We start from the raw sequence: 22,047 nt of genomic DNA, 5'->3' as shown, positions 1-22,047 counted from the left end.
AGAATGAAAAAAGCAGCTAAAAAAAACCCCAAATATTTACATAAAAAGGCACAGAAAATGCAGGATCGGACAACAACCTGTCTAAGGCCCCTTTCACACGAGCGAGTTTTCCGCGCGGGTGCAATGCGTGACGTGAGCGCATAGCACCCGCACTGAATCCTGACCCATTCATTTCAATGGGTCTGTGTACATGAGCGGTTTTTTTTTCACGCATCAGTTCTGCGTTGCGTGAAAAACTCAGCATGTTCTATATTCCGCGTTTTTTTTTGTGTCACGTAGCCCTGGCCCCATGGAAGTGAATGGGGCTTCAGCGAAAAATGCATTGCATCCAGAAGCAAGTGCGATGCGTTTTTCACTGATGGTTGCTAAGAGATGTTGCTTGTAAACCTACAGTTTTTTTAATCACACGTGTGAAAAACGCATTGCACCCGCGCGGAAAACAACTGAACGCAAATCGCAGACAAAACTGACTGAACTTGCTTGCAAAATGGTGCGAGTTTCACTGAACGCACCCTGAACGCATCCGGAGCCAAACCGTATTGTACATGTGAAAGAGGCCTAAAGGCGTGGCCCGACCCTAGGAGAGAAGAGAGTTAACCCCATTAGGTTACGTTCACATCGGCGTACGGCATTCCGCTATTCTATTCCTGCATGCAGAGGTATTTTTATTTATCCAAGCCAGAAACCCAATGGATCTTATTATAGTGAATGGGTATCCGGCGGGCCCCAGCTATGGAAATTCCGGAATTCTGCTCCTCCGCCGGGAACAGAGTTCTGGATTGATGTATGCAGATGTGAACGTAGCCTTAGGGGTTTCTGAACAAACTTTTATTGTCTACCAGCTCATCCCTTCATTTGTATAATTTTCACAAGCAAATGTAACTGAAGTATAACACCAGACACAGCCCATGGACATGGCCGGCGCCGCCTAGGGCGCAATTTAGCAGGGGGCGCAGGAACCGTGCGGTTAAAAAAAAAAAAAAAAAAAGAACTTTGATTAAAGTGGCCGGCGGCGCCCCTCATGCTGCGCCGCCGCTCTAGTAAGCAGGGCCGGCGCTTCCATAAAGTCCTTAGGGGCGCCGGCCCGCAACTAACTATAGGCAGGAGTCAGGACTGCGGACACGGAGATGAGCGCTTCCGTTGAGGCCTGCATTGCATCACTGACATGGAGGTAAGTATGTATATATATATATATATATATATATATATATATATATATATATTTTTTTTTTTTTTTTGTCAATACTGGTGGCTACTGGGCTGGCACATGATAGGGATAGGGGGGGCCCTATGGCTACTGGCACATGATAGGGATAGGGGGGGCCCTATGGCTACTGGCACATGATAGGGATAGGGGGGGCCCTATGGCTACTGGCACATGATAGGGATAGGGGGGGCCCTATGGCTACTGGCACATGATAGGGATAGGGGGGGCCCTATGGCTACTGGCACATGATAGGGATAGGGGGGGCCCTATGGCTACTGGCACATGATAGGGATAGGGGGGGCCCTATGGCTACTGGCACATGATGGTGGGGGGCCCTATGGCTACTGGCACATGATGGTGGGGGGCCCTATGGCTACTGGCACATGATGGTGGGGGGGCTCTTGTTACTGGCACATGATGGTGGGGGGGCTCTTGTTACTGGCACATGATTGGGGGGCATCTATGAGGGCACATTTTACTGGCACATTATTGGTAGGCACTATAGGGGCATTGGGTGGACACTATAGGGCCACAAAGAACGGCTATTTTATATGGGGGCTCTGTATAGGGGCATTTTATACTGAAACACATTATGGTGGGTACTATTGGGAAGGTGGGAGAGGAGTACTATGGGGTCATCTACGGGGGTACTGAGAAGGGGTATTTTATACTTACGAATTATGGGGGACACTGAGGGCATCTACTGGGGCACTATATATGGGGCATTTTATACTGGTACATTATGGGGGGCACTAGGAGGGAGGGGGGAGAGGAGCACTATGGGTGCATTTACTGGGGGCACTATATAGGGGTATTTTATACTGGCACATTATGGGGGCACTATGGGGACATTAGCTCAACTGGGGGCATTACAAGGGGGTATTTTTTGCAATGTCACATTATAAGGAGAATTATTTCTACTGGGGGGGGGGGGGCATTATGGTGGGCTTTATTACTTTCTCATTAGGATAAAACACAACATCAGCTCCGCCGAGCCCCCGGCCAAAGTGTTGAAGTGGTGTCCGAGATCCCCAAGGGCCAAGCAATTGTAAGTTTTCATATGAAATATGTTTATGTTATACACATATAGCATCCACTGTGCCCCACAATATACAGTTTCTTCTGTAAAAGTCATCAAGTGTCATGGGGGGGGGGGGGGGGGCGCCTTATTGTTTTTCGCCCAAGGCTTGTTTCTTTAGCTATGGCTTAAGTTATGGTAGTTATTCTCCACCATTCTTAATAGGGGGCTTTATTGCAACATATAACTCTCTTAATTTAAAATGCTGAGAAATGGGTGGAACTATGTGATGTCATGATATGGGCAGATCATTTGATAAGGGGGGGCGGCAATTTTTATCTTGCACCTAGGGCGGCAGAAATCCTTGCACCAGCCCTGCCCATGGACCAGAGTGGCACAGTTTCTGGAACAAAAGAAAATCAGATAAATTTCAGGCAATCCCATTGGTGTTTTCTCGGGCTTAGATAAAACGTGCAGCACCGCCATTCACTTGAATGGGAGTTGAGCTGCACTACCCCATGGAACCTTATACTTCCAGTTCCATCTTCTGTATAGACTTGCGCCGCAAAATAGCTGATCGGTACGGGGTGTTGGACCCCAACCAACCAGACACTGATGACCTATCCTGAGGATAGGCCATCAATATCTAATTATCAGAAAACCTCTAAGTTTTGGGAGGCCACATTAGCCCTTTTTTTTTTTATACCATTTCTTTAGATCAAGGCCGAATTGTCACTAAACTGAAGGACGACAGGGCGCTAGGCATTTGTTGTCTGAGAACCCAATGCTCTGCCTTTTATTTGGCCAATGCTCCTGTGCTATGGACGTCTGCGATTACTACATCAGGGCAGCTGAAGCACTGGCTCGCTGCTCCTTCCTAAAGGCAAAAGTATCCCGACAGTTCACTAAAGCTCCATTCACACGTACGCAAATGGGTCCGCATCCGTTCCGCAATTTTGTGGAATGGGTGCGGACCCATTAATTTTCTATGGGGACGGAATGGATGCGGACAGCACCCAGTGTGCTGTCCGCATTTGCAGAGCGCGGCCCCGATCTTCGGGTCCGCAGCTCCACAAAAGATAGAACATGTCCTATTCTTGTCCGCAGCTTGCGGACAAGAATAGGCATTTCTATAGGGGTGCCGGGATCCGCAACACACCACGGACGTGTGAATGGAGCCTAAATCCTCAGACACATTGCCGTATCCATTTTGTGGTCTTTTCCACAGACCCAGTTCTCAAAATGCCTATTCTTGTTTGCAAAATGGACGAGAATAAGACGCATTCTATTTTTGCGGGCGCGGCACATCTGCGGAGAGCCCATGGGCGATATCCGTTTGCGGTCTGTATTTTTTGCAGCCCCATAGAAATAAATGATGCCTCAGACCTTGAAAAGTTACCAAAGGCAAATTCGCTTCACCATTGGCAATAAATATTTGGCAAAGTGTATAACCGATCACTCGATATCTTGGCTCAGTTGTACACGATACCCCTGTTTAATGACAATGGTTATTAGATGTACAGTCGTGGCCAAAAGTTTTGAGAATGACACAAATATTAGTTTTCACAAAGTTTGCTGCTAAACTGCTTTTAGATCTTTGTTTCAGTTGTTTCTGTGATGTAGTGAAATATAATTACACGCACTTCATACGTTTCAAAGGCTTTTATCGACAATTACATGACATTTATGCAAAGAGTCAGTATTTGCAGTGTTGGCCCTTCTTTTTCAGGACCTCTGCAATTCGACTGGGCATGCTCTCAATCAACTTCTAGGCCAATTCCTGACTGATAGCAACCCATTCTTTCATAATCACTTCTTGGAGTTTGTCAGAATTATTGGGTTTTTGTTTGTCCACCCGCCTCTTGAGGATTGACCACAAGTTCTCAATGGGATTAAGATCTGGGGAGTTTCCAGGCCATGGACCCAAAATGTCAACGTTTTGGTCCCCGAGCCACTTAGTTATCACTTTTGCCTTATGGCACGGTGCTCCATCGTGCTGGAAAATGCATTGTTCTTCACCAAACTGTTGTTTGATTGTTGGAAGAAGATGCTGTTTTGGTACCATTCTTTATTCATGGCTGTGTTTTTGGGCAAAATTGTGAGTGAGCCCACTCCCTTGGATGAGAAGCAACCCCACACATGAATGGGCGCAGCACCGCCCCGCGTCCTCCTTGCTGGCTGACGTCACAGAGCTGGAGCGCCGAAATCTCGCGATGCGCGAGCTAGCGCATGCGCAGTGTCGGCATAATGTTCATTCCCTGTGCTGGCATCAGCACAGGGAACGAACTGCGCATGCGCTAGCTCGCACATCGCGAGATTTCGGCTCTCTAGCTCTGTGACGTCAGCCAGCAAGGAGGAGATTCAGAGGACGCGGGGCGGTGCTGCGCTCAGAAAATTGGACTCATCTCCGGACACAGGAGTCATATCAGGTTAATTTGCATAAGGATCAAAACGTTTTTTTAACACAATAAAAGCGCAGAGAGCTGTGGGGACTGGGTATTGCAGATGTACTAGCAGCCATCTAGCAGCCCATGTCCTCAGCTCTATACACAAAATCCTGGTGACAGGTTCCCTTTAACATGTCAAGTCTGCCATTTTAACCCAATCAGCCTGACATAATGATCTCCAGCCTTGTGCTCGTCAACATTCTCACCTGAGTTAACAAGACGATTACTGAAATGATCTCAGCAGGTCCTTTAATGACAGCAATGAAATGCAGTGGAAAGTTTTTTTGGGGATTAAGTTAATTTTCATGGCAAAGAAGGACTATGCAATTCATCTGATCACTCTTCATAACATTCTGGAGTATATGCGAATTGCTATTATAAAAACTTAAGCAGCAACTTTTCCAATATTTATGTAATTCTCAAAACTTTTGGCCACGAGTGTACAAAAGGAGCGTGCATGTTCATTTTCAAGAAGTTTACCAGACAGTGTTAAAAAAAATAAAAAAAAATATATATCCATCCGGCAATCCCATTCACTTACCATTGCTGGTGTGATACAGCCCAAAGAAATCCAACTGAATAACCAATGGTTTAGTAGATTTCTGCTGGATGTTTGATCAATAATTTCTAGACAAAAAGTTATCCAAACCGGTCAAAAATAAGTTTACAAAATTTTGGCCTATGTATTGTATATAGGCAGCTTTGCTGCGGAGCAAATAATGTATCAACCTAAACTTCCCCATTTGCAAGCGCATTAAACAAATCTTATCGACCAAATATCATACAGCACAAATAAATATAATAATCTAGAACCAGAAATAATATGGTACCAAAGGGTAGGTCCAAGATCTCTGGATGGAGAGTAATACCGGGGGTTACAAGCTACAATTCTGTAGCGATTCACACTTTCAATTGTGATTGAAGCAAATATCATCAATGGAAAATGATAACTTCTGATAAATTACAGTCAGTGATGATCATTAAAACGCAGCCATCAATCAGAACGCAGAAAGGAAGCCAAACAAAAATAAACAGAAATTTTACACAATAAAAAAGAAAAATCTGTAAATTTATCAAAAGACAAAATTACAATAAATTTTATCATGAAAAAGATTATATTCAGGGGGGGGGGGTTCTGAAAGCACGTTTCTTTTAATCAGCCTAACCTGCCACTTGATTGGAATCTATTTTCATGTCATGACACAATCCAGACATTCTAAGAAACCACTGAAGATATTATAGCATCTAATTCCACTTTCCAGTCGGTGATTTCTTGCCTTCCAAGCATCATATGACAGCAATTACCTCCATCCCCCAGCAGAGCTTAGGGAAGAAGAAAAAAAGAGCCATAAAACAAATATTTGCGTAAAGCAATTTTGATACAAATCAACACTTGACCTCAAAGTAGCAGACAAGTCAGGAATTCACAGAGACTGACCAGTCCTGATTGATGTCTGGATCCCGGGAGGGAAATGTTACTTTGCATTTTCTTACCAACTATATAACTAGATTAAATTTATATTATTTCTCCTTAGGTCACCAGCAAATAATTCTGAATCCTAAAGCAGCTATACACAAAAAGAATCTAAGGGGAATTTCAGATTTGTATGCGGAAAATCTACGCACCCCAAAAAAAGAAAAACACATAAATCTGCACTATTTAGCACTGTTTTGGTGCATTTGTGCTCTTTTTATTGCAGTTTTTCTGGTTATATTAACAACCCCATTGAAGTCTATGGGGAAAGCCACTCCACATAAGGTGCACAAACCATTGACATGATGGGAGATTTCTAAATCTGCATGGCAAGTACATTTCCGTGATGGAAAAATAAAACAAAGTGTACAAGAGATTAGTCAGGTCTCATTTCCTCTGCTTGCACTATTTTACCCTGTGTTTTTTCTGCACTAAAATACGGAACTTATGCAGCATCCCTAAGGCTGCTCATGCCCATAGATTCCCAAGCTTGCAGATGCTAAATCTTTGAAAACAAAAATATCACATACTTTCATTATCCTCCAGCTAGACAATATCTGGGGGTCCATTTGCTCCCAATCCCCTCCATTTTCCCTGAGGAAGGCCAGCCCCCCTTTGCCTAAACAGTTGCGACTAGGCTTGTTTACTACATGCAGATGGAGGTAGGTGCCTGATGCGACAAACTCTTGGCCGAGAATGCATGTTCACAACAGGGAGAGAGGAGTAAGAGCCAGAAACCTATGGTGGCTCATTCCTTAGGGAACATGCACCATACTTCCTTCCCCCAACATCTGCTATTAGGGAAGTGCGAGGACCCCACCATACATACACAGTAGATGGTTGGTCTTAAACATTGGCAGGTCCTGCACATATTCATCTAATGTATATGGCCACCTTTAGTATAGACGGCACAATTAGCAGGACTCTTTGACAAACAAATGAATTGGTAAAATTATTTTGAGTATCGAAACGCAGATCTGCTTGGGGCCGTTTTTAGTTTGATAACTGTATGGAATACCATAAGGTTTTGTTTAGACATAACTATAAATGTTTTTAATATTTCCACAGTTGTAGAAATGAGCGACCATGGCCCAATACTCAAAATCAGAAAGTGGACAGCTACTGGCTTGTTCTTGTGCTCAAAAATATGTATCTATATACTGCATTTATCAGAGTGCCAACTAGGAGGCACCTGTGGACTCATTTATTAGGTGACCCCTACCCGTGGACTCATTTATCAGAGCACCACCTAGGAGATACCTGCCCATGGGCTCATTTAATCAGAGCACTGACTAGGAGACACCTAACCTACCTGTGGGCTGATTTAGAGCACCAACTAGGAGACACCTACCTATGGGCTCATTTATCAGACTGTTACAGGAAAATATGGTTCCCAGCCAGAGCCTCAGTCCAAGACCACACAAATATGATATTATTCAGTAAAATGCACCCATTGAGTGACATCAGTAAGGCCAGAAGCCATTTGGTCATTGTGTCCCTTGTTAGTATATCAAAGGCAGAAGGGCACATTGTAAAAGCAGTTGGACAACATTCTCTTGGCCAACAGATTGGGAAGATATTTGGGTGGTCACAGGGTGGAGTCCATGGGGGGGGGGGGGGGGGCTGGGACACAGGAACATATAGGTGACATGAGACTTTGGACTCTCTCTCTCTTCCTGGACCCACATCATTTCAGGAGCAAGTTATATGTGCGCCTCTGTGTATATGTATATAAGTAGAATATCCCAGTAGACTTTATATGTGTACATATAGATATTTGTAGTCTGCAATTGTGCTACCAGAACGCCACCTAGGAGACACCAACCCATGGACTCTTATCAGGGCGCCAACTATGTGAAATTTAGTAAGATGTAGAGAAGGAAAAAAAAATATGAATCTTCCTAATTAAATGGTCTCCACTTTAAATGGGTTCTCTACTGTAGACAACCCCTTCTTCTATGTCTTGGTACAGCAATGGGCTGATTGGCGGAGTATCATGGCCAAGAGAATGCAGTAGAGACCACAGTGGCAGTTAAGCGATGGACAGGTGTATACTAACTAAACTGTCTTTCTTCCACAGCACAGAAGAAGGCATGGGATTTTTAAAAAGGCCCAAAGAATCCCTTTAATTTTGCCAAAGAGGATAGAAAAATCATCCCAATCTCCTCCTCCTAAGGCAGACCATCTAAGCCAATGCATTAGTACAGGAATGTTGCACTTCAAACACCTTCAGCTTCTCTCCTATCTTATAAATGGAGAAGGGGGACACAAATCTCCATTTGTAATACTTTCCAGGCACTTTTCCAAAATGCTGACATGTTCTGATGTAGAAATCCTGGAGCTTTCTGTGCACTTTTATGAGCTGAGTGGGTTCACACATCTTTTCCTGTTGTGGAATGAATCCATTTTTTACTGCCTTTTTTCCAGAGTGCTAAGAGGTATTTCAGAGATGAAGTGCCACAAAGAATAGTTAATGGAGAAACCATAACATCAGCCCAACAAGGACCTGTGAATGAATTTCTCATACAAGGCAAGCCAGAAACATGCCGCAATCGCAGCAGAGCCGACAAATCATCCAGCCATGGAATAAAATCGATACCAAACAAGAAAGCAAAAGCAATTCTGCTCAACGACAGGCAGGCGGTGGTTTCTTGTTCCCTGCCGGAACAATGACAGATGGTAGGGGAGCCAAAACGTTCCTCCAAGATGTTGGGATGTAAGTATTCATGCCTACAGTAAATCTGGCCATACACATCAGATTAAAAGGGTCGGTTCAGTTTCCAATATTGATGATCGATCCTCAGGATAGGTCATCAATATCAGATTAGTAGAGGTCCAACTCCCAGCACCCTACCGATCAGCTGTTTGAAGAGACCTTTAGCTCCCCCCATTCAGAACACATGCATGCTCAGCCGAGTGTAAAGATAGATCGCTTAAAACTTACCATTCATAGTAAATCAAGATATTGGAGAGAAATGTATCATTTTCAGTTTTTTTGTGTCAGGCTACTTTCCCACTTGCGGCAGAGTGATGCGGCAAGCAGTTCCGTCGCCCTGATCCGGCAAAACGTATGCCAACTGATGGCATTTGTAAGACCGATCAGGATCCTGTTTAGTCTTAAAAATGCCTGATAAGTCAGAAAAATGCATTGAAATGTATCCAGACAGCAAGTGGTTAAAAAAATTAATAAATAAATAAATAGCAATTAATTAGATAAGTTCAGCATTTTTGGGTGGGGGGCTGTCGGGACCATCAGTAACCAGCGGTACTTTCAGGTCCCTGATGACATCATACCAGACTGTTGCATGGACTAAGGACTCGTTTCCATTGACAGCCGTTCTGCCAGGAACAAACGCCGATCAACAATAGAGAAAGTTCATCGGCACTGCTCTAACTCCGTTTACATGGAGCAGTCATCGTGACTGCATGTGACCGAGCGAATGCTAATCCGTCGTTCACACAAAGTCTCATCACTGTTGGCAGCACATGCTCGTTTATTTGGGGTGATGCGCTGCTGACAAATGGAGGATTTTACTATCCACATAGAAGAAATGATGAGCCCACAAAAAGCGTTTGCTCGATGATCCGTTGATAGGTGGACATGTTGACGTGGGGCAACGATCGGAAACGAGTGCACATGGCTGTGGTCATTCGCCAATCGTTGCCCTGTGTAAATGAGCCTTTAAAGGGGGTTGTCCAGTTTAGGAGCTGTTAACCTCAATGCGAGTCCATTGTACCTCCGCCGGTCCCTGCCGGACCAGAAGTGGCTTGGTCCCATGACTATTGCAGTAATCAGTGGCCTCAGCAGTCACGCATGCTTGAACGGCATGTCACTACCAGTGACGCCATTTATGCATGATAACCTACCCAGCAGGACACAACAATCTGCCCATTCATCAATTCCATATGGGCCACAATACTGCGACCAAAGTGGTCAACAAGCTGTAAGCCAACAGAGAAGAAGAGGTCACACACAACAAGGAATGCCTCATTTCTAGTGTTGAGCGAACTTCTGTTTTAAGTTCGGCGTCTAAAGTTCGGCTTCCGGTTAGCGAAGAATCCCGATATGGATTCCGAATTCCGTTGTGGTCCGTGGTAGCGGAATCAATAATCGGCCATTATTGACGCTGAACTTAAAACAGAAGTTCGCTCAACACTAGAAATGAGGCATTCCTTGTTGTGTGTGACCTCTTCTTCTCTGTTGGCTTACAGCTTGTTGACCACTTTGGTAACATAAAAGCAATATCCAAGGTCAACAACCTTCATTAAAGTGGTTTTCAAGACTCTTGATATTGGCGACCCATCATCAGGACAGGTCATTAATATCTGATCAGTGAGGGTCCAAAACCCCGGACCCCCACGATCAGCTGCTCCCTCTGATGCTGGCACGGTGAATGGAACAGGAAGCACAGCTCCATTAAAAGTGTAGTGGTCATGCCGGGGTACTGCAGCTCATTTCCTATAGAAGTGAATTATAGCAAAGTTGCAGTAACCCAGCACGACCACTACCCTTTGAACGGAGTAGTGTTCCATTCATAGTAATAGTTTCACAGCCGGGCTGCAGTCAACAGCCGATTGGTGGGGGTGTGAGGTGTCAGACCCTCAATGGTCGGATATTAAAGGGTTATTCCTATCTCAGACATTGGGGGCACCTCACTAGGATTTCCCCTTAATGTACGATAGGTGTGGGTCGTGGGTCCCGGGTGTCCCCCGTCCCCCCCAGATCCGATACCGATGACCTATCCTGAGGATAAGCCATAAATATATTTTCCAGGATAACCCCTTTAAGAAATACTACAGACGACCAGCCCACTAGAATCCAAAATGCACACTTGTCTCCCAGCTTCCTTTATGTATACTAAGACACATGACAGACTTGTTTAGTGACTAAATATCTTGTGAGCCCCGTCAGGTTCCAGGAGCGGCTAGCCTCCTCGACCTCTTGTGTCACTACATGTTTATAGAAGAAGTGACCTTTATAGCAGCTGTCCACTGTTCCCTTCTGAAGCATGACCCCGAGTAATAAAGGATGGGACAGATTAAAGGGGTCGTCTCATCTTGGACATTTAGTGGAAATCACTAGGATATGCCCCCAATGTCTCATAGGTGCAGGTTCCACACCCATCATTAGACCGGAGTCCGCACTATGCATGCGCAGTCGGCCGCTATTCATTTCTATGAGACTGCCAAAAATAGCCGAGTGATGTGCTTGGCCATTTCCGTAAGCCCCATAGAAGTGAATGAAGCGCTGGATGCACTTGCGTGGTGCGCTTCCCATTCATTTCAATGGCACTTGTGAAACTAGCCAAGCGCGCTGCACTGCACTGCAAATTTCCGCACTCCCATAGAAATTTATGGAGGGCAGCTGTGTATACGCGGCGCGCCCTCCTTCACTTTGCAGGCTCCATTCTAAGAATAGGTGCGGGTCTCAGAGGTGGGACCAGCACCTATCAGATATTGGGGGCATAGCCTAACAATATGCCCCCAATGTCCAAGATGGGTCAAACCCATTTAACCCAAACAGTTTGACCCGGCAAATGCCAAGGCTCATTCACGTGGGAGCCCTGTGTACAGTAACCATGAACAGCAGCCCAATGGATCCGAGTTGTGGACCTGTATGAACCTGGAGCAATGCATCACATCTCAACTCATTTTCCCCATACAATATTGGGGAACAAAAAGGGTAAAATATGGGAGCCTCGCCAGCAAGCTACGAATGCCAAAATACATATCCGTAACACAATTGCACACATCGGCCCAAAAGCTGCGGTCACACTCATTGTGGGAGATTTACTATTCAAAATTGGCACCAAAAAACTGCCGTACATGCTTTGCACTTTTTTTTGTTTTAGTTTTTTATGTTTTTGATACTTTTTGTGACTCATTTGACAAAAGGGGTATGGCTTCACGGGAAAGGGGATATGGTTTACCAGTGACCTTTGGCACATCTTTTAAGAAAAAGTGGGCCAACAAATAGGTGGTGTAAAGGCAGACTGGGACGTCTAAGGACTCATGCACCCAAATGTATTTTCTTTCCGTGTGTGTTCAGTTATTTTTTGCGGCCCTTCATCTCATCGGGTCTGCAAAAAAACTACACTATGTGCATTCCGTTTCAAAAGAATAGAACATGTCCTATTATTGTCCTGATTACGACTGTTCTACTCAGCAAAATACGGAATGCACAAGGACGTCATGCATATTTTTTGCAGGCCGCAAAATGCACATGGTTGTGTGCATGAGCCCTAAAGATGTGATAGATTTATCATCCACAGTGATAAGTCTGGTGCAGTTTCCGTTAGTGACTGTGAGCCAAAACCAGGCACGGGTCAAAAAAAAAAACAGCTTCAAGTTCAAATCTTTCCATAAGGATATATTCACACAAGCATAGCAGTTTTCTGGTCCACAAATCGCAGATCAGCAAAATATGGATGTGGTCCATGTGTGGCCCGCACTTTATGGGCCCTATTGAAAACATGCTTATTTTTGTCCACAATATGGACAAGGACAGGACACGTTCTATAATTTGCAGCTCGGCAGAAATGAATGAGTTTGTGTGCAATCCGCAAAAATGTGGATTGGGCATGGACCGAAAATATTGTCATGTAAATGCGGTGTCTATGTAAGGGCTTCAATTCTGTTTTTGGCTCACTGACTGTGAAAGAGGCTGCAGGTGACAGACGATTGTCGGGAGGGATCTCCTCCGCAGCACGGAGAGGAGCGATCGCTATGTCATCGCTTGTCCCCATGCTGTATAGTGGTTTACCGGCAGCAGATGGTTATTAGACACCATGATCTGCCGCCTGCAAACGAAAAAATTCAAATAAAAAATTGGCAAACACTGCAAGATGATCGCTAACGAGTGTTCATACTAAGGCCTCGTGCACACGACCGTTGTTCGGGTCCGCATCCGAGCCGCAGTTTTTGCGGCTCGGGTGCGGACCCAATTACTTCAATGGGGCCGCAAAAGATGTGGGTTCCGTGGTCTGCAAAAAAAGATATGAAGATATAGATATATATATATATATATATATATATATATATATCTTATGTTCTATCCTATTTAGACGCGCCGATTATAGCTCACAAAATCGTAATTTCGATTGCGTATTCCCTTGTTTGTAAAGAAGACTGTTGCAAAATTTGAGTGGCGTGCAGTGAACGATTCCTGTTAACACGTATGAAATCGTTAGCGTCCAACTGTGATTTTTGTGCCCACACAAACGATCGAAGCAAAGAGAAATCTACAGATTGTCGGTTGTCGCTCTTTCGTTCATTGCTTTTACATTGCTCGATAACCGTGCAGTTTCGCTCGATTTAACCATAAATTACACGATAATCGCCTCATGTAAAAAGGTACCTTTACACAAATCTGCCCCATTATATTTTAAGCAGAACCCCTTTAAAATTCACAAAGAAAAAAAAATATTTTCCCACATTTTTGCTAATTTTTCACACAAATCTTTCATCCAATCATTTTAGACATTTCAAGTCCAAATTATTATTTTTTTTTATTATTTTTTTTATTTGCTTCCCAGCCAGCTGTACCTATGGAGAAATCTATATTCACCTGCTCCCCTATTCTGGCTCCTGGACTCTCTCCACTGGACGTCCAGTCCCCACAGATCGGGTCACGTACGCAGCGCTGCCTCAGTGGAGACGTGTCCCCAAGCAGCTCATCACTGCTGGTCACACGCAGTCAGGGACATGTCACCGCTGTGGCCAGGTATTGATGGAGCAGCACACATGACAAACGGGGACTGGAAGTCCGGTGTAGATGGCGTGGTAGCCAAGGAGCCGACGGGGGGTGGATGGTGATAAGGTGAAGAAAATTAAGACAACTCCTTTAAGTTTATGACCACTGTAATTTAATTTTTCTTTAAGCTACGGAATATGTTAACTCTAAATACACTTGATTATATGATTTATTTTAATTTTTTTAAATATTAAAGTCAGTAACGGACTGCAAAGCAAAATGAATAGTTGTCTGCCAGAAAAAAAAAAAAAAAGGCTGTCTGTGCTGTGACCTTCCAATAGCTGCAGTTCTCGACTTCACAATGCACAGCATGAGCCAAAAACTTTTATCTGAAATCAATTAATGCCCTGGTTTCAGACCAGTTAGCGGTGGGTTACTTCAAAGGAGAAGTGAAGAGACCCAGACACACTGTCTATTGTACTGCGCTTATCTCCAAGCATGTCTGAGCTCAAATCAACAGGAAAGTGCAAGTCACGTTCACAGCCCATTCTGCATGACAAAGAGCAAGGTTTTGCACGCCGATCACCTCTGCGCCGAGCACCCCTCAGACACCTTTCATGGGAAACCAATCTGCTCCCAAAAGGATCGGGCTTATCCACATGAAATGGCTGCAAGAGTAATTAAAATGTAAATGTCTAACGCTCATCATCAGGGGGTATGGCTGTCTGACAGAGAGCTGCCGAGTGGTCTTCCCCACCCCTATTAGTATGGACATTAATTGAGTTAACCCCTTTGTGTCCTCTGGATAACAAATCAAGACATCTGCATGCGGATCAAGTCTTCAGCAGCCGGCTGTAAACTTGCCAGTTATATATGTGCCTCCAAAGCGCAGCTCTGCAAGAGGATGCAGCAATATAGGGATTTCATGAAGACTAAAGGGGGTCACAGGATAAGGCCTCATGCACAGGACCGTATTTACATTGCGGATCCACAAAATACGGATACCGTCCGTTTTGCATTCACATTTTTTGCTGACCCATTGACTTCAATGGGTCCGTGCTCCACAATTGGCGGCTAAGTTCTACAGTGCCTTGCAAAAGTATTCACCCCCCTTGACTTTTTTTGGGTTTTGTTACATTACAGCCTTAAAGGGGTTCTGCACTTCCATTTAACTGATGATCTATCCTCTGGATAGATCATCAGCACCTGACCGGCGGGGGTCCGACACCCGGGAACCCCGCCGATCAGCTGTTTGAGAAGGCAGCGGCGCCGCCTTCTCACTGTTTACCGCCGGGCCACTGACGTCACGACTAGTATCAACTAGCGTGGGCGCGGCTAAGCTCTGTTCACTTGAATGGAGCTTAGCCGCGCCCACGCTAGTTGATACTAGTCGTGACGTCAGTGGGCCGGCGGTAAACAGTGAGAAGGCCGCGCCGCTGCTGGAGTGCCACTGCCTTCTGAAACAGCTGATCGGCGGGTGTGCTGATCATCAGTTAAATGAAAGTGCAGAACCCCTTTAAGTTCAATGTTTTGTTAATCTGAATGTGATGTGATGGATCAGAACACAATGGTCTAAGTTGGTGAAGTGAAATGAGAAAAATAAAACTATTGTTTAGAAATAGAAAACAGAAAATTGTCATGTGCGTATGTATTCACCACCTTTGTTAGGAAGCCCATAAAAAGCTCTGGTGCAACCAATTACCTTCAGAAGTCACGTAATTAGTGAAATGATGTCACCTGTGTGCAATCTAAGTGTCACATGATCTGTCATTTTGAACGGCGCCAGAGGCTGCAACACCTAAGCAAGAGGCATCACTAACCAAACACTGCCCTGAAGACCAAGGAACTCTCCAAACAAGTAAGGGACAATGTTGTTGAGAAGTAGAAGTCAGGGTTAGGTTATGAAAATAAAATAAAACATCCAAATCTTTGATGATCCCCAAGAGCACCATCAAATCTATCATAACCAAATGGAAAAAACATGGCACAACAGCAAACCTGCCAAGAGACGGCCACCCACCAGAACTCACGGACCGGGCAAGGAGGACATTAATCAGAGAGGCAGCACAGAGACCTAAGGTAACCCTGGAGGAGCTGCAGAGTTCCACAGCAGAGACTGGAGTATCTGTACATAGGACGACAATAAGCCGTATGCTCCATAGAGTTGGGCTTTATGGCAGAGTGGCCATAAGAAACCCATTACTTTCAGCAAAAAACAAAAAGGCACGTTGTGAGTTTGCGAAAAGGCATATGGGAGACTCCCAAAATGTATGGAGGAAGGTGCTCTGGTCTGATGAGACTAAAATTGAACTTTTCAGCCATCAAAGAAAACGCTGTGTCTGGGGCAAACCCAACACATCACATCACCCAAAGAACACCATCCCCACAGTGAGACATGGTGGTGGCAACATCATGCTGGGGGGGTGTTTTTCAGCAGCCGGGACTGGGAAACTGGTCAGAGTGGAGGCAAAGATGGATGGTGCTAAATACAGCGATATTCTTGAGCAAAACCTGTCCCACTCTGTGTGTGATCTGAGGCTAGGACGGAGGTTCACCTTCCAGCAGGACAATGACCTCAAACACACGGCTAAAGCAACACCTGAGTGGTTTAAAGGGAGTCTGTCATCAACATTTCACCTTTTTAACCCTTCCCATAGCTTTCTAGCAGCCTTACAGTTAATAAAAACATTACCTTTATGAGCAATCCTGGACTTATAAAACCGGCAAAAAACAACTTAGTAGCATATGCAAATGAGGGCTCACAAGTGCCCAGGGGCGGCGTTACCCTCGTAGGTGCCCAGCTAGCTCAGCCTTATCGTCGCTTCTCCCCGCCCATTTACTTACTTCTTGTTTCGCCGAGATCCCGCGCCTGCGCACTCAGTCCGTCGGCCGGCGCATGCGCACTGCGATGCCCATTCCTTGTACGGCATCACAGTAATTAATGCGCAGGCGCCGGCTAACGGCGCAAAGCCGGTGCATGCGCATTAATTACTGTGATGCCGTACAAGGAATGGGCATCGCAGTGCGCATGCGCCGGCCGACGGACTGAGTGCGCAGGCGCGGGATCTCGGCGAAACAAGAAGTAAGTAGATGGGCGGTCAGAGGGAAAGGATGGGCGGGCAGAGGGTTTTGTGGACCCATTGATGTGGAATGCACATGGAACGGTGCCAGTGTATTGCAGGTCCGCAATATGGCAACGGGCAGCATGAGCCCTTAGGCTACATTCACACGTATGTGTTTTGCAGTCTGCAAAAAAAAAAAAAAAACACGGATGACATCCGTATGCCATCCTTTTTTGGGGGGGGGTCCATTGTAACAATGCCTATCCTTGTCCGCAAAACGGACAAGAATAGGACATGTTCTATTTTTTTTGCGGGGCTAAGAAACAGACATACGGATGCGGACAGCACACGGTGTGCTGTCTGCATTTTTTGCTGACCCATTGAAATGAATAGGTCCGCATCATATCCGCCAAAAAAATTAATTTGTTCGTGTGCATGTAGCCTTATCCAAAGCGAATTGGAGCTGTGATTGCTGCAAAAGGTGGCTCTACAAAGTCTTGACTTTAGGGGGGTGAATAGTTATGCACATTGACTTTTTCTGTTATTTTGTCCTATTTGTTGTTTGGTTAAAAAAAATAAAAATAATAATAATAATAATAATAATAATAATAATAATAAAAAAACATCATAGTTGTGGGCATGTTCTGTAAATTAAATGACTGCAAATCCTCAAACAATCCATGTTAATTCCAGGTTGTGAGGCACCAAAACACGAAAAGTCAAGGGGGTGAATACTTTTGCAAGGCACTGTATCTGTTTGCAGAAGGGTATATGGATCTAGAAAGCACACAGATCATCCATGTGCTTTTTGCATCCTTATGTCCGTTCCGCAAATAAATAAATCACAGACCCATTGAAGTCAACTTTTCCGCAAAAAATGCATATGGCACATGAACTGCAACTGTGGTTTGCGGACCGCAAAGGCCTAGCAGCCAGCTCCTGTAGACGACGTAACTAGGGATGAGCGAACTTCTGTTTTCAAGTTAGGCGTATCTAAGAATTCCGTTACGGATTCCGTTACCAAGGACCTTCTTAGATAACCCAAACCTTGTACGCCGAACTTGAAAACAGAAGTTCGCTCAACACTAGTTGGAACAGATCCCAATGGAATTGTCAGGATCCACCAATTAAAAGGGTCTAATGTTAAAGGTCAGCTTTAGGGCATGTTTACACCGTTTTTTTTCCTACATTGATTTTGGTGCTGACTTTGCAACCAAAACCCCACCGAAAACGCTTGCAAATTACCTACATCTGTTTCAATTGGGAAACGCTTGTTAATTTTACCCCGTTTAAAAAAAAAAAGTGCCATGGAAAGAAAAGAAGAGACATTGATTATTGGTGCAGATTCCGCATCTAATCCGCATCCAAATTTTGCATTGAAATGCACAGGATCAAAAACTGCATCCAAGTCACAAGTATGCAGAGTATCTGGCGAAATCTGCACCAAATAAAGTAGATTTTTCTGCCGATTTCAGTGTGGAAATGCTGCAAATGTGCCACAGATTTCATACTTGGGCCTCTTTCACACGACCGAGTTTTCCGCGCGGGTTCAACGCGTGACGTGAACGCATAGCACCTGCACTGAATCCTGACCCATTTATTTCAATGGGCCTGCTGTGTACATGAGCGGGTTTTTTTCACGCATAAGTTCTGCATTGTGTGAAAAACGCAGCATGTTCTATATTCTGCGTTTTTCACACAGCCCTGGCCCCGCAGAAGTGAATGGGGCTTTAGTGAAAAACGCATTGTGTCCGGATGTCATCCACATACAGTCCGGGTGCAATGCGTTTCTCACTGATGGCTGCTAAGGGATGTTGTTTGTAAACCTTCAGGTTTTTTTTTTTTTTTATCACGCGCATGAAAAATGCATGAAAACGCATTGCACCCGCGTGGAAAAAACTGAACGCAATCGCAGACAAAACCAACCGAACTTGCTCGCAAAATGGTGCGTGTTTCCCTGAACACACCCTGAGCCAATCCGTCACGCTCATGTGAAAGAGGCCTTAATATTACAAAGGGCGGAATCCACAACATAAATTGACGTGCTGCAGATATGAATTTTGTTAGATTTTCCACATTTAAATCTGGAAATTTTTTAAAGTGCAAGTGTTCTACCAGAAGGACGTCGACGAATATGACTTTCTAGGAACTCACAGTCTAGGGGGCAGGTGGTGGTGGTAGCTCCACTTAGAGCATGTGCTACTTTCACACGGGCGTGTGCGCGCCCCGTTGCCATATTGCGGACCGCATTTGCGGATCCGCAATACACGGGTGCCGTTCCGTGGGCATGCCGCATCACGGATGCGGACCCATTCACTTGAATGGGTCCGCATATTCAGAGATGCGGAACGGAAGCACGGAACAGAACCCCACGGACTGCTTCCGTGGGGTTTCGTCCCGTACTTCCGTTCCGCAAACAGATAGGACATGTCCTATCTTTTTGCCGAACGGCCGGATCAAGTGAATGGGTCCGCGATCTGCTCCCCCACGGACTGTGCTCGTGCATTGCGGGCCGCAGCACGACCACGGGGCACACACGCCCGTGTGAAAGAGGCCTGAAAATAGGTCGATCTGGAGACTGTACAGCGAGATACCAAGTCCTTGTGGATCCTACTTGTGCCTTTACATCGAACCTCCATGTTGCACCACATTATAATATAGAACATTGCTTCTAGGACAAAATACCTCCATAAAATAGTAAGTAATGGAAAATGGCACAACTTTAAAACCGGAAAGCACGCAGCCAAAAGTGGTTTATGTGCAGTATATTATAGATTCCATATTTTCTACTCCACATGAATGAACCACAATTCCCAGCAAGCTATACTAGAAATTGCAGTCCTATCAAATGGGATTGTGCAAGTTCCCAGTGTCTGATGGGGACAGGCCTACTGCCCTGTGCAGATGAAAGTCACATTCCTGTCTTATTGGAGTAGACTGACACTACCACAGTATAATATATGAGGTCTGGGAAGCATCAGATTTCATGGATGTTTGCCTCCAGTGTTCCCACCCTCCATCACATCTCCCCAGCTCTTTAAATAAAAAAAGACAGCAACAGAAATATATTTGTCTAGTAGTTCATAGACCTCCATCCACCCACACAGATAAACATAGCAAGCAGCAGACGAAGAAGAAATTCCCGGGAGGAACGCTGGCTCTCTTCCCACAATATGTTTGTATAGTATTCCAGCTAGCTGGGGCTTTTGCTGTGCTGCAAGATACCATGTGCAATCTCTCACTCTGTCCCGAGCACATACGTGACTTTACCAATCTGCAAAGACCCCCCCTTAAAAATATCAGTAAGAACTTTCCCCAGGGGCCACACAACCTTGCAAACAACCCCTGACAAGATGTCAGAGGAGGCTAGCCTACTGCAAGGGTCTATGTCTGCTTCAGCCCCAGGCTCCATAGAGTCCACAACACCTCCACCTCAGGGTGGTTCTAAAGAGGTCTCAGGGCCCTATAAACAATGTCTAGCAATGTTCTAGGGATGCACTACAGTCATATATAGTTAAAGTGACTATGCACCAATAATGTTCTAGGCCTCAGACAACATATACATGACCCCACTGCTCAGGGTCTGACTGGCCCTCCAGAAGATCCTTTGGTGGGCTCATTCTCTGATGAAACAGTGGGCCCCAAGGGTCCGCAATAAAACTAAATGCCTTTTGAGATAATCACTAGCCACTCAGGTCTATTTCTTTGATTCAAAAAGCTATGAGATGATATAAGGGTTGGACCCCAAGAATAATTTCTTCTGGTGGGACCAAGGAACCTCAGTGTGACCCTGCCACCACCTAACAACCCACTAAATCTAACAGGAATCTATATACATTGAAGGTGTCACAAACACTATCTATATTACATCCTCACTATTAGTATAGGACAGACCAGGAGACCATCTTCAATTTTATCTCTGACCCTAGTCCATGGACACCTCTTACCAGCCCCCACCACCTGGAAAGACCTCATAAGCATGGTACAAGTGACCACTAGGGTGTCCCATGGAATAAGTGACTGTCATACCCTCTAAAAAACAGCCAGTTAAGTTCCCACCTGTCCACACAGCTCGGCAATGCATGCCTCAGCTGCTGCAGAACCTCCCAGCCCAGCTGTGCAGAGGATCCCTCCAGGAGGGCTGGACGCCCAGCTCCGTCCTATTGTGTCCCTGCCCTGGATACAATGTTGCAGCCTCCTGTTTGTATTCTCTTACCTTCTGGTCGATGCAGTGTTGCCTTCTCGGTGTTGACGCCGGTCGTGCAGCTGATCAGGCGCTCTGTCCTCCTAGCAATCCCATAGACCGGCCATGGATGGGGCTGAGCAATCACAGCAGCAACAGCGGATGGGAAGGAGGGTTTCCCCTGCAGCAATCCTCATCTTCCAGGCAGGACACCTCCCCCTGCACCCAGGACAAGGAGAAGACCTCCCACCACCACTCACTGGGGGAGCAGATACAGTCACCCTGGGGATCCAAGGGGAAGGACTGTGCAAAAGTTCTGTGCAAACAGCCAGAGCCCGGGACACTGTGTCTGAGGAGAAGGAAGTGGCTGGCTGCTCCAATGGCTGTCTGGAGCTGTAATTAACCAGGCATTACACATCATTTCCTCCACAGAGGGGAGGGCTGGGAGAGGAGAGGGGAGGGGACGGCTGGGAGAGGAGAGGGGAGGGGACGGCTGGGAGAGGACAGGGGAGGGCTGGGAGAGGAGAGGGGAGGGGACGGCTGGGAGAGGGGAGGGCTGGGAGAGGGGAGGGCTGGGAGAGGAGAGAGGAGGGCTAGGAGAGGGGAGGGGACGGCTGGGAGAGGGAGAGGGGAGGGCTGGGAGAGGAGAGAGGAGGGCTAGGAGAGGGGAGGGGACGGCTGGGAGAGGACAGGGGAGGGCTGGGAGAGGAGAGAGGAGGGCTAGGAGAGGGGAGGGGACGGCTGGGAGAGGGAGAGGGGAGGGCTGGGAGAGGAGAGGGGAGGGGAGGGCTAGGAGAGGGGAGGGGACGGCTGGGAGAGGGGGAGGGCTAGGAGAGGGGAGGGGACGGCTGGGAGAGGGAGAGGGGAGGGCTGGGAGAGGACAGGGGAGGGGAATTGGCTCCATGAATGAGGCAGGCAGGGCTGGAGGAGGAGGGCAGGTGAGGGGAGGCTGAAGGGACATGG

At 45.9% G+C, this 22,047-nt stretch overlaps 1 protein-coding gene across 2 annotated transcripts in view; it reads right to left on the bottom strand.

The window, feature by feature from the left end:
* The window catches only part of ACVR1 (activin A receptor type 1), a 95,937-nt gene extending 74,440 nt beyond the window's left edge, over positions 1–21,497 (bottom strand). Inside the window, exon 1 of one of the 2 annotated variants that reach the window (XM_040439487.1) lies at positions 21,118–21,497. The gene's annotated coding sequence lies outside the window, so the exon portion shown is untranslated. The remainder of the gene's footprint in view (positions 1–21,117) is intronic. The other variant, XM_040439488.1, reaches the window with a different exon arrangement.
* Positions 21,498–22,047: the final 550 nt, after the last annotated feature.

Source organism: Bufo bufo, chromosome 7 (assembly GCF_905171765.1).
Source record: "Bufo bufo chromosome 7, aBufBuf1.1, whole genome shotgun sequence".
NCBI classification, from domain to species: Eukaryota; Metazoa; Chordata; class Amphibia; order Anura; family Bufonidae; genus Bufo; species Bufo bufo.
Note: the sequence above shows the minus strand (reverse complement) of the source record. Positions and strands in the feature narration are given on the sequence as shown.